The sequence below is a fragment of the Giraffa tippelskirchi genome, chromosome 7 (genome assembly GCF_054371585.1).
Source record: "Giraffa tippelskirchi isolate mGirTip1 chromosome 7, T2T-mGirTip1v1.2.pri, whole genome shotgun sequence".
Classification (NCBI taxonomy): domain Eukaryota; kingdom Metazoa; phylum Chordata; class Mammalia; order Artiodactyla; family Giraffidae; genus Giraffa; species Giraffa tippelskirchi.
Genome location: NC_137281.1, coordinates 73,383,232 through 73,395,242, shown reverse-complemented (window position 1 = coordinate 73,395,242; position 12,011 = coordinate 73,383,232). Strand labels below are relative to the sequence as shown.

The window sequence follows — 12,011 nt, the reverse complement described above, 5'->3', positions numbered from 1 at the left end:
CAATATTGACTCTCTGGCTTTCTTTTTACTATCATAGACTTTAATCTTTAAATCAACACCTCACTTCTGCATAAATAACAGTTGTTCCTTATGGGAAGTAAGGATACAACTAGCAGTGATAATTGGTCTTAAAAAATACCTGGTAAAGTGAATCTACTTCAAAAAAGAACTTAATACCTTATTACCTACGCCCCATTTACTTTGGAATTTATGTTGAAATCAAAATGTAGAATTATGAAAGAGGTTTATCATAAGTTTCATAAAATTTAGTGTAGATAGAATTGTAGCTGTGCTAAGTCTTACAACAAACAATGAATCAAGGGTTGATTTGGGGGCTGATTATTTTAAACAGGGTGTATATTTTACCTGGAAGGTTTGCTACATTGTCATGAAGATATTTTTAAAGAGTTATATTCAAGAGTTTTATAAGTTTTCATAAGCTTTTTTCAAAATAAGTGTCTTAATAGCTGTCTTTGATAGCCATCTTATTCTTATCTGTCATTACCCCAGATTCCCAAATATGCTTTCTAACTCTGTGGCCTAATTCTATCCTTTCTCTCTCATTTGAGTAGAGATGTCAAACTGCAATAAAGATTACTCTAGCAAGTGCTAGAATTTGGTGGGGATGCAGAGGAGCCATAATGTGTTGCTTCTTGATATTTTCTTATTTTAAATGTACAGAATCTTAAATATCTTTAGAATACACAAGAAACTTGTCAGCAGTTGCCTGTGGATTGGAGAGCTACAGGGAAAGAAAGACTTCTAATACATGCACCCTTTGGCAGCTTTGAAATTGGTACTGTGTTTATTCTTTCTGTTCAGATACAAATTTGAAATATCTGAAAAGAAAGCAGCTGAAAAGTTTTGCCTATTAATAAAAGTGTAAAGACAGATAATTTTATTTTTCTTCCTTTGAGAGTCAATTGAAAATGTTCAGGATAAAGTGACCCTACATGTTGTAATGTGTGAGACCTGACAAGAATTTTATTCCATTATCATTTTCTTAGACTACTCTATTTTTCTAATTTTTGAATAACCTACCTTTTTTGGTGATCTTTTTGGCTTTCATTCCTTAAGAAGATATTTAAAACATGGGCCATTTGGGAATATATGTACTAACATGGGAAATTGTATATATAAGTAACTTAAAAAAATGCAGATTGTTAGGCAGTATTTAGTATAAATCCTGGTTATGTTTAATAAAAATTATATGCCTTGAGTGCATGTATAATATGTATGGCCATATAAATAGACATATTTTATATATGGTATATGTACTTTATAAGCTGTGAAATATGTATTTGTATGCATAAGTATGTGTGTGGTGTTGGGAATGTCCAGTAAAAGGTCTGGAATGTTACAAATAAAACTGCAGTGCCTATCCCTAAGGGAGCTGGACTGGGAAAGGTAGAAAGATATTTTGCAGTTTACATTCAACATTTTTAAAAAGCCAAAAAATAAAATTTAAAAAGCCAAGCATTTCTTTTGTAATTTAAAAATAGTTTTAAAAAAGTAACTTAAAAGCAGGTCTTTTGTTTATTAGTGATTACAGTTTATTAAAGTCATATGTTCTCAGTTCAGTTCAGTTCAGTCACTCAGTCATGTCCTACTCTTTGTGACCCCATGGACTGCAGCACAGCAGGCTTCCCTGTCCGTCACCAACTCCCGGAGCTTCCTCAAACTCATGTCCATTGAGTTGGTGATGCCATCCAACCATTTCATCCTCTGTCGTCCCCTTCTCCTCCTGCCTTCAATCTTTCCCAGCATCAGGGTCTTTTCCATTGAGTCAGTTCTTCGCATTAGGTGGCCAAAGTATTGGAGTTTCAGCTTCCACATCAGTCCTTCCAATGAATATGCAGGACTCATTTCCTTTAGGATGGACTGGTTGGATCTCCTTGCAGTCCAAGGGACTCTCAAGAGTCTTCTCCAACACCACAGTTCAAAAGCATCAATTCTTCCAGTCTTGGAATTCTGAGTTTTCATTTTAGTAATCAGATTCTTAAACTTAATTTTCCAAGCCCATTTAACATTAAATATACCAACTGGTAACTGACGTAACACCTGGTGGAGGCATGTGAGTATTGCCCAAACTAAACAAAAGGGTCTACTTCAAGGAGGACTGGGGTCCAGAGAGCAACCTTACCCCAGATCTTCCCTCTGAGATGACTGGGCAATTTGGGGTGGTGTCTAGACATTTTGTCTGTTCTGGGTTCTAAATGAAAGGCTTTTAGACCCTGAAGCGTTAGCTTAATTAACTTCTAGACCTTGAACTATATAAGAGACATCCAAGAATATCCAATTACGCAATCCCTGATATTTGTATCCTTTCGATAAAATTAACTTCCTGAACACCTCCAGGATACTCCATACCCAACAAGGAAGCCTGTTCCCTTTCAGACAGGTACTCCTAAATATTAGAGAGCTGGAATCCCATCACCTGGGACTGACTCACAATCCTGTTATGACAAAATAACACTTCCTTTTAAGACTTGAATTATAGATTAGCTTCCACTGGCCTGATAGCTGGCAGTGTCCAAGAATACATCTTGTCCTTTTCTCTTCCACTTCTCTTTCATTCAGTCCCTTCAAGTTCCCTTCCTGAGTTCAGTCCTTTATCAGGACTAGACTACGTGCAACCCTATTCCGTTTCTGTCACCCCAGTTCTTTCCCTTATAAAAACCTGCAGCACACTGTGCCAAATTATCCTTCCTAAAGGTCTATTTTTACTTCCTTGCTGCTGCTGCAGGAGTAAAATCTCAGCCCAAGGTTTGAGGCTCCTCCTCTCTGGTCCTGACTTAACTTTCCAGCTTAATCTCCCAATCATCTGTAACCTTTGACTCACTCTTAAACTCCTTTTTCATCCCTTTTGTGGGCTGAAATTGTGTCCTCTCAAAACTCATATGTTGAAATCCTAGCTTTCAGTCGCTCAGAATGTGACTGTATTTGGAGATAGGATCGTTAAGAGAGATGTTTAAGGCAGTTAAAGTAGGTCCTCATACAGTCTGACTGGTGTCCTTTATGAAAAATTTTTGGCCATACTAAGGGATACCAGGGGTGCATATGTACAGGTAAAAGACCCTATAAGGACAGAGCAAAAAGGCAGCCATCTGCAAACAAAGGAGAGAGGCCTCTGAATGAAATCAACCCCGGTGACCCTTCGATCTTAGACTCCTCCCCTCCAGAACCATGAGAAATAATCTTCTGTTGTTTAAGCCATCCGGTTTGGCAGCCCTGGCAAACTAACACAATCCCTAACTCTACCCGATATTTTGTTTATACTATCAAGAATGTTCCCTCTCTCATCTGTCCATTTATGTTTTCCTCATTCTTTGAGCCCTCTCCTCATACATGCCCTCCTGGGTTGCTTTCTCAGGCCAAGCACTGAATATTTGCTGCTTGGTATTATTAGTGTTCTTTTCATGGCTTATTTCCCTCACGTAGCTGGAAAAACTTGTCTTCAAGTAGCTGGAAAACTTGTCGAGGTCAGCTTTATAGTTTTATACTTTGTGTTTCCAATAAAATATCTCAGACACACTAGATACTCAAGAAATATCAGAGTATATTCAAGTCATAACAGAAAACCATATTCAAAATGGAAATTTTATTCTTTCATATAACAAGTCCAGAGGGGGGAATCTGAGGGTTGGTTAGCTCCTTAACTCAACAATGTTATGATTGTTTCCATCTTTCTTCCAGCTCCCTTCAGGGTGCCAAGATGACTCTGCTGTTTCAGGCAGATGTAGATGCAGAAATAGCATCATTAGAAGAAGATAGAAACATTCCCTCCAACGCACATCATTTGGGAAGAAACCTTCCTTCACCACCACCACCACCACCCCAGGAAAGTTTATTTCATTAGCCAAAATTTTACCTTCTGCTCATTCCTAAATCAGTCACTAGCCAGGGAAGCGGGCTATCCTTGATTGGCTGAGAAAAGGAAGTACATGCCTATGTGCAAAGAGTAGTCATGTGTACACATTCCAGACTCTGCCAGTAAAAAAAAAAGCATGTGAGTAAGGCTAGGGTGGGATAAGAGCTAGTATTTATTGCACTTAACATATACCAGTCATTGTTACAAGCACTTTCAATGTATTATCTCATTTAATCTTAACCACACCCTATGAGGGCTTCCCTCATAGCTCAGTTGGTAAATCATCCGCCTGCAATGCAGGAGACCCGGGTTCGATTCCTGAGTGGTGAAGATCCCCTGGAGAAGGAAATGGCAACCCACTCCAGTATTCTTGCCTGGAGAATCCCATGGACAGAGGAGCCTGGCGGGCTACAGTCCATGGGGTCGCAAGAGTCGGACACGACTTGGTGACTAAACCACCACCACCACACCCTATGAGGTAGAACTATTGCCCCATTTTACAGATGAGGAAATCAAGGTACAGGATGAAGTAAGCTGGCCCAGAGTCACACAGGTGCCACCAAGTGGTAGAGCTGGGATTCAAACCTGGTAATCTAGCTTCAGAACTCATGCTGTTGGGTATCATATGTTTCCTCTCTCTCAAGCAAACGTATCTGCCTAAAAAATAGACATTGTGATTTAAAGTGTTGACATCTTTCTGAATGACAGTGGCCCTACTGACTCCTGCCACCTACACATTCTGAGCAGTCAGTGTTGACTCACTTTGGTGAATGACAGGCAGGGCGGACAGAGATGCTCGCTGGTAGAAAATGGAATGCAAAAGTCCTCCTGGAAGAGCTTCAATACGAATACGTTGGTACCTGCTCTTAGGCTTTCTCTTTTTCAATGTAGGAGCTCCAGGCATAACGAAAGTAAAGTTTATTCATCTGAGATATTGCCCAAACTCAGTTTTCATGGAAAACTACCCTGTTAATTGAATGCATGTGCCCATAAGCCTTGGATTTTAAGTCTCATTGGATTCTCAAGACTGTGAGGGATAATGGCACATAACCTCCACATGTGTTTTCTTTGGACTCTCTCACTTTCTGTTTCTTCTCATACCATTTTTGTTGAAGCCTGCTTTGCAAAAGGAAACCAGGGATACATCTCTCTCAAACACATAAGAGCCAAGAAATGTGGAAAGTTTCTGCTTAAATGCAATGTTTTCATGTCCTGAATTCTGTTACTAGTTAAATAAGAAGAATGGAATTTGAAGCCATGCCAGATCAAGGATGAGATGGTTTGATAGCATCACTGACTCAATGGATATGAATTTGAGCAAACTCCAGGAGATAGTAAAGGACAGGGAAACCTGATGTGCTGCAGTCCATGGGGTTGCAAAGAGCTGGGCACCTGAACAACAACAGATCAAGTTGCCTGTATCTTAAAGTCCCTCATATAGGCTGCATAGTTAACTTCTAAATTCCTTGGCCATATTTGTAAGTTCATATTCTTTCATTTAGGCTCCTTTAAAGTAGAAACAGTAGATGCAAACATTTGAAGCTATAACGTAAGTAGTGATACTTCTAAAGGTAAAAGCAGTTAACATTTCTGTTTTTAGCTGTTCACGAGACACCTTAAAGTTCAATGATGTCTGGCCTTGTGGCTGAGATACGAAGTTGGCTCATGTCCTTCAAAGCTGGAGGCAAGGAAGTGGTGAGGAAAGTTACCCAGCTAGTGGGTGAGCCTTGCCAATCCCCCAACATCTTCAGTTCAGCACAGCTTTTTTGGTTCTCTGTTCATTATTGCCACACATTAACTGTCGTGAAATGATTAAACAAAACAGAAACTATGTGTCTTTGTGTAAAAAAGTCCCCAAAAGAAATGCTGGTGATGGAAATGAAGAGGTTTAAAGAAATGTTGGTTTGCAATATCTTGTAACACCTATAATGTAAAAGAATCTGAAAAAGAACATATATGTGTGTATAACTGAATCACTTTGCTGTACACATGAAACCAATACATTATAAATCAACTATACTTCAGTTTTTGTAAAAAGGGGGAAAAAAAGAAAATGGTGATTCTCACCCAAATAAAAAACCAGGATAAACAAAAGGAGTCAACAGTTAAATTTGGAAGATCTTGGCTCTGTGCCACAAGTGACTTTATGTATAGTCATGTGAGCCCTAGAGCCCTAAGTCTCTGTAGTGCTGGGTCCCCTTTTCCTTTAGAAGCCAAGCCAAATGACATGAGTCCCTCAGTCGACATACAGGGAAAAGTCTACTACCTCCCCAACTTTAGGGGCCCCTATTTCTCTGTTTTCCCCAACAACAAGCTCTTCCACTGTAGCTGCTTTTCTGTGAAACTCCATCCGCCAGCCGGTCAGCTAGGGGCCTGGACAGTGCTCTCAGTCACGAGTGCTCCCACCACCTCCCATCCCTCTGTCTCACTCACCTCACCCCTCCTGGTCCTTTCTCCAAAGCAGGACATGGTTTTAAAAAGGGGAGCTGGGAGGGCCTCATTGTGAGAAGTTGTATATAAACATGAGAAACTGCTTACAAATTTCATTTAGTCTCACTTACATCATGTATACTTTATATGTCTCATGTCTCCTAAATTAAATGGTATTTTCTCCAAGGTCAAGGGCTGTTGTATTTTTGTATTCTTCCATAGCAACCAGTACAGCATTTTGCACAAGCAAGAGTTCAGTGAATCACATTAGTCTCAAAAGCATTTCATCCTTAAATATACCTTTAAACACTCAGCCAGCAGAGAATCTGGCAAGCTACCTGCTTGCTAAGTAAAGGAAAATCCAGGGAAACGTATTAAGTATCAGACAGCCAACCCAAGGCTAGAGTTCCTGCTTGCTTCCCGTAGGTAGCCTGTGACAAATTCTTATTAGAAAGGCTCCAAAACATGCCAAGATCTGGTCATCTGTGCTTGACTTCACGCTGGTGAGCCCAGACCTAGAGCTTGAATTATCAGTTTCTGCTGACCTGTGGTGTAATTTCTTGTCTTTCGTACTCAACTTCCCCTCAACTTCTTACCAGTGTCTCTGCATGCCTTCAAGTTCCATTCAGCCCCTATTTCCTAAGATAACCAGCTAAGTTAGTTCTGCAGAAAGACACTGGATCCTATGATGTCTCTGAAGGCCTAAGAAGACTTTTTAAATACATTAGAAATCCCTCATAAGGTTTCATGAAACCAATTCAGATGGCTGGGGAGGGTTTATCACAATTCCAATTTGGGATTTACATGACTTTTAGAAGACATTTCCATTTCTTGCAGGATTACTGTCTTCTTCAGATGGTTTCCTTGGGCCAAGAACAACACAATCAAGACTGGAAGGGTAACCCAGGAGGCACATTATTTTGTGGGGGAATTCCTGAATGAAGAATATCAAAACCAATGTGTTTCCTACCAGTTCTACAACTGATTTGCTGATTTACCTGGACACGTTACTATTCCTTTGAGCCCCAGGATCCTTGGTTGTATAACAGCACTCAGGATTGCCATAAAGACCAAATAACATGAATGAATGAGAGACCACTTCACAGCATGCTCACTGCTGCAGTATTATAGCATAGTATTATCATAGAGTAATTCACCGAGTTCTCCCACTCGGTATGGTACTTATCTACATCCTTTTCAGCCTCCCATTTCTACAGCGAAACTTCAGAAGTAAGATTCTTCCAGGCACACCTTCCCCTTTGGAGCTGTGCTTTTGACAAGCCCTCCTTACTTAGCTTCACTTTCCCTACTTTTCCTTCAAGGACCTGCTTGGAGCTCCCTCTACTCTGAGTGAAGTCCTTCAGTGGGATCCTCAGTGACTATGTCCCTTTGGCTGAATTCCTCTGGCATGGGTGCCATTTGGTCCCAGTCAGCTGATTCTAAGCATCTCCTGTCTTGTTGGTGATGCATGTTCTGAGTACAGGACACATGTAGTTACTGTGTAGTTACTACCTCTGTAACTACAGTGTCTTTCTTTGAGGGCAAGGTCTGTGATTTATGCATGCCTCTTTGTATTCTTAGCTCAAACAATATGTTTTCGTTAACAGTGACTTTTGGGGATCGTACTGGGTTGACAAGTGTCCCCTCAAAATTCATGTCTTTGCATATGTAATCAAGTTTTGAATAGGTCATACTGGACTTTGCTGTTGTTGTTTTATCTCTAAGTCATGTCTAACTCGGAGAAGGCAATGGCACCCCACTCCAGTACTCTTGTCTGGAAAATCCCATGGATGGAGGAGCCTGGTAGGCTACAGTCCATGGGGTCACTAAGAGTCGGACACAACTGAGCGACTTCACTTTCACTTTTCCCTTTCATACACTGGAGAAGGAAATGGCAACCCACTCCAGTATTCTTGCCTGGAGAATCCCAGGGACGGCGGAGCCTGGTGGGCTGCCGTCTATGGGGTCACACAGAGTCGGACGCGACTGAAGCGACTTAGCATGTTTAACTCCTTTGCAACCCCATGGACTGCAGCCCACCAGGCTCTTCTCTGTCCATGGGATTTCCTGGGCAAGAATACTAGGGTGGGTTACCATTTCCTCCTCCAGAGGATCTTCTTGACCCAGGGATCGAACCCTAGTCTCCTGCTTGGCAGGCGGATTCTTTACCACTGAGCCACCAGGGAAGCCCATACTGGAATTAAGATCCTTCAAAGAGAGCACAGTCTGGCCAGTGCCTTGATTTCATGCTTCTAGTCTCTAAATTGTGAAAGAATAAATTTATGCTGTCTGAAGTCACCCAGTTTGTAGTGACTTGTTATGGCAGTCCTGGGAAACTAACACCCTAGGAGTGCTAAGCACACTGTAGAGTGTAGTGGAGGCCTTAGGAGGCCACCACCCAGCCTAGGGGCTTCCCTGGCAGCTTAGCAGTAAGGAATCCACCTGCCAACACAGAAGACACAGGTTTGATTCCTGAGTTGGGAAGATCCCCTGGAGAAGGAAATGGCAACCCACTCTCGTATTCTTGCCTGGGAAATCCCATGGACAGAGGAGCTTGGTGGGCTACAGTCCATGGGGTCACAAGAATTGGACATGACTGAGTGACTAAGCATAAACACATACATATGCAGCTGAGAGGCATCCTTTCTGAAGACCTGGGATGCTGATCAGATTAAGGCTTTAAGGGAAGAGGGTAACTGAAGGGGACAGGGAATGAACTGAATATAGTCTGGGTAGAAAAGAAAGAAAGAGTTTACAAGCATTATGGTAAAGGTGCTTTTTAATATGTATGTATTTAATTCTGTTTGGCTGTGTTGGGTCTTAGTTGCAGCACTTGGGGTCTTCAGCTCTCAGGCTCAGCTGTCCCACAGCATGTGGGATCTTTAGTTCCTAAGCCAGGGATCTAATGGGTGTCCTCTGCACTGGAAGGCAGATTCTTAACTACTGGACCACCAGGGAAGTCCATACAGGTATTTTTTAAGGTCTTATCATAGAAACAGTTTACTTTATGACAAAAAGGTTGATCCTGGAGTTGGAAACAGGGGTGCAAGTAAGTGAATGGACAACTACTCTATGATATGATATATCCAAAATTTTAAACTGACCCACTTGGGAGAAACTATGTGTGTATGGATTTCATAGCAGCCCTTGCTTAGATAACTGGGGTCTATGGTGTGAGCCCAGGCTGATGGCGGCTGGTGGACCACTGAGCCCTGGAAGTCACAGTTTCCTCAGCTGTTACAGCATGGACACTGGGACAGACCACACTGCTCTGAGTTCTGGTTCTGCCATTTACTGGCAAGTTATTTCCCCTCACTTGCCTCCCTCTCCTCTGGAAAATCATAATAGGAAAAACAGCATCTCCCTCATAAAGTTGTGAGGGTTCAAAGATTAATCTGCACAGCTTGCTTAGAACAGTGCTCACAGCAGATACGGAGAAGGTAATGGCACCCCACTCCAGTACTCTTGCCTGGAAAATCCCATGGACGGAGGAGCCTGGTAGGCTGCGGTCCATGGGGTCTCGAAGAGTCGGACACGACTGAGCGACTTCACTTTCACTTTTCACTTTCATGCATTGGAGAAGGAAATGGCAACCCACTCCAGTGTTCTTGCCTGGAGAATCCCAGGGACAGGGGAGCCTGGTGGGCTGCCGTCCATGGGGTCGCACAGAGTCGGACACGACTGAAGCGACTTAGCAGCAGCAGCAGCACAGCAGATAACAGAAGGCTTAGTTGTTCTTATCATCATCATGAGGGAGACCAGAAGGGTTAATAATGTGACCTTTAATGACTCTTCCAGAAACAGGGGTCCCACTGGAGAGATGAATGCAAAGTTGGCCATTTGCTTGAAAATAAGTCTGCAAAGTATTTATTAAAATACTTGCTTTTCCAAACACAGGATTTTTTTTTTTTTTTAAAGGCAGGGTGGTCTCGGAGTCTCTATTACTGTGGGCAGATTTCAGAGCCTAGGAGTAAAGGATATGGGGTCCCATGCAGCTCCCTCTTTCAGGATTCCTGGGTCGCAAGGCCTAACCAGTTTTACCTGGTCCGATCTGGCTCCTCACCCACACATCTGGCATACAGCAGGCGCTCAGTCAACGTGTGTTAACTGAGGACGGAAGGAAGAAACTGGCTGGGACTGACTTCCCTGGTGCATCTCTGGCCTGGAAGGCGGGCCCCCAGGAGCCTCGCTGGCCACCAAGGACTCAGAGCGCCCCGAGAGACGTCTGGAAGGTCGGGAATTAGAAGGTCTGGAAGGTAGGGCATCCACTTCTCAGAGTTAGTCTATTCACAAGCACTCGCCACCAAGGCTGAGGCGTAGACATTGCCCAGTTGGTTAAGTAGGCGTGTTTCCTGCAACTATTGGGTGAACAGAAATGGGACCGGATACCGCGCCGGCACGGCCCGCCACCCTCACCCCCGCTTGAGGGTAAAGAGGAAGCCTTAGAGTGTCTATTTGACCTGCATGTACAGACGGAAAAACAACTTTGTAGTCTATTTATGGGGCATAAAACTCCACCTTCCCACGCCGCTCCTAGATGATATTTCTCCAGGCTGCCTGGGACACTGACCTGGTTTTAACCAGTGAGAGCGAGGCGATTCCTGCAGGACCAGAGCCTCGCAAAGGAAAAAGCAAGGAGTCGCAGATGTGTTTGCTCTGTCACCGCCCTCTGATCATTTCTGGGCAAGTCACTTAGCTCTCCAGACCTCCGCTTTCTTGCAGTTGAACGCGGGGAGGGAACCGAAGCTGGCTGACGCTCCGAGCGGCGGCGGAGAGCCGAGCGCACCGCGCACCTGGGAACTTAGTCCCGGGCGCGGCGCCGGGGCCCCGGAACGCGGGGCCGGAGCTCCCTCTGCGGGAGCGCGGCGGCGGCGCTCCTCCTTTCCCTCCACGTCACGGGGGCCGCTCAGCGCGCTCCCAGCCCCCGGCCGGGGGAGAGCGACTCCCCAGCGCGGCGCGCCGCGGAGGTGGCGGCGAAGGACGAGGAGGAGGCGGGAGCCCGGAGCCAGCCGTCGCCGCCGCCGCCGAGGGGCCGGGGGTCCGAAGCGCAGCTCGCGGCCGGGCCGGAGCGACTCGTCCATCCGCGGGGACTCCACGCTCGGGGCTCCCCCGCTCCCTTTTCGTAAGTCCACTTGGCCACGCAGGCCGGCGAGGACCGCTCGGGGCCAGCGTGCGGGGCTCCTGGCCCAGCCGCGGATGCCCGGGACCCCTTCCTCACGACTTTCACTTCCCCGCCGGGGAGAACTTGGGCGCCGCGTCCCTCGCTCGGTGGGGGAGGGAGAGGTAGGAAGGAAGGGGTCGGCCCGGGGCAGCCGCGGCGCCAGCCTAGCTGAGCCCTGGCCCGGCTGCGCGCCCTGGTTGACCCGGGGGCCCCTGCCGGCGGCCGGACGCTGGAAAGTTCTCCGAGGCCGGCCGGCTGCGGGGCGGCCAGCGCGCGTCTGCCTGAGGCTGTCCTGGAGAGACGCGGCCGTGGCGCCCGCGTCCCGGGCTCCCGGGGCCGGACAGGGCCGAGCTGGGAGGCAGGGAGCAGCCGGGCGCACCCGCACCACGGTTTCGTCCCGGACTCTCCCCGAGCGGCGAGGACGCGGCTCCCCGACGAGCCCCTTCCGTGGCTAGGGGTCCTGCGGTCTCGGTCCTCCCGGCCACTTAGAGCCGCCCAGGTGAGGAGCGCGGGGCGGGGTCCGCGAGGGACCTGCGGAGCCGGGGTTCG

The 12,011-nt window shown here is 45.6% G+C and overlaps 1 protein-coding gene across 1 annotated transcript in view; it reads left to right on the top strand.

The window, feature by feature from the left end:
* Positions 1-10,727: 10,727 nt before the first annotated feature.
* The window catches only part of GCNT4 (glucosaminyl (N-acetyl) transferase 4), a 29,079-nt gene continuing 27,795 nt past the window's right edge, over positions 10,728-12,011 (top strand). The window contains exon 1 of the mRNA XM_081505828.1: positions 10,728-11,423. The gene's annotated coding sequence lies outside the window, so the exon portion shown is untranslated. The remainder of the gene's footprint in view (positions 11,424-12,011) is intronic.